The sequence below is a fragment of the Elephantulus edwardii genome, unplaced genomic scaffold, assembly GCF_000299155.1.
Source record: "Elephantulus edwardii isolate Elephantulus edwardi_28Jun2011 unplaced genomic scaffold, EleEdw1.0 scaffold00223, whole genome shotgun sequence".
NCBI lineage: Eukaryota > Metazoa > Chordata > Mammalia > Macroscelidea > Macroscelididae > Elephantulus > Elephantulus edwardii.
In genome coordinates this window covers 3,125,891-3,127,323 of record NW_006399973.1, presented here as the reverse complement: position 1 = coordinate 3,127,323, position 1,433 = coordinate 3,125,891, and the positions used below count along the sequence as shown (strand labels likewise).

Here is a 1,433-nt window from a genome sequence, read left to right as displayed (position 1 = left end):
TTCTGGCAGTTCTCTGCTGATGTGCTGCTCCAGTCATTTTTGGATAGTCTTCAGTAGAATCTTGCTTGCCTGTGAAATCAATGATATTGTTCTATAGTTTCCACACTCTGTTGGGTGATGTTTGTTTCCATTAATAGTAATGGAAAATTGCATTGATTAACGATTGCGAGGTAAGAGCACGCATCACATCGGGGAAGCCTCCTCCATCCCATCATGCCAAAGAGGAAGATGACCAGGGCGTGGGAGATGAGGCTGATGAGGATGAAGACAGTGTTCCAAAGAAGAAGCTGATGGATGCTGTAGATGGAGCAGGAGGTCCTGGGAGCCGCAGAGATGAAGAGGATGACGATGAGGAAAGGTCCAGCAAATATGACATCCTGGCTTCAGAGGATGTGGAGAGTCAGGAAGCGGCCACTCTCCCCAGTGATTGTTGAGTGCGGATCACACCCTTCAACCTGCAGGAAGAGGTGCAAGAAGGCCACGTTGATGCTGACAGCAATTGCTTCTTGAACTGGGATGCTCAGATCCGAGACGGCTGGCTGAACAACATTGATTGTGTAAAGATTAGGGAGCCTGATCAGTTCCAGACCTCAGACTCAGAGGAGGATGACAGCGGGGGAGCCAGGCACCAATGAGTGCCCAAGCCCTGCTGGAGGGCCTTCTGGAGCTGCTGTTGCCGAGAGATACAGTTGTTGGAGTGTTGAAGCATCTAGGGGGCTCTGGGAGAAGCCAAAGAGGACAGAAAAGAGCTTGGACTGACGGCCCAGCTCTCCCCAGTGCCTAGACCGACTTTCAGGGTTGGCTGACCAGATGATTGCTCAAGTCAACCTTAGTGTGTACCAGGAGACTCAGAACAGGTGGCCATGCGGCTTAAGGGGCTGGGGTGCCAGACACAAGGATCACATGATTCCACACCCCCACCCTCTTTGGACATGTTTGATGATGAAGTGGCAGCAGAGAAGCTGGAGAATTTGACCCCAGCCCAAAAGGGAGAAGCTGAGTCACCTGATGATGGTCTAATGGCCGTGATGTGGGAATATAAGTGGGAGAACACGGGATGCTGAACTCAACGGGCCCTTTACCAGAGCTCAGATGCAGACCCGGGTGAATGAAGGCTACTTCCCGGATGGTGTTTATTGATGGAAGCTGGACCCTCCTGGTGGTCGGCTCTGTAACTCCAAATGCACTGACTGATCTCTCCATACCTGAGCCTGTTGAGGGGCCTGTTTGGTGGTGCCTTCCTTCGGTCCTGGACTCCCTGGAGGAGGCTCCAGTTGTCTCAGGCAATGAGGACATTAGAGAGCACTTCTCAGTCAACTGACCTTTCTCATGAAAAGCCTTTACTTATGTAAAAAAAAAATTAATGATTGCTCAGCTGATTAATGTAATTGATGTCAAGTTGTACCCCTGAAAAAAACTGCGTTGGAAAATTT

General features: G+C 50.2%; 1 pseudogene; it reads left to right on the top strand.

Annotated features, from left to right (window-relative positions):
* Positions 1-213: 213 nt before the first annotated feature.
* LOC102868323 lies at positions 214-1,194 on the top strand (annotated as a pseudogene).
* The last annotated feature ends 239 nt before the right edge of the window (positions 1,195-1,433 follow it).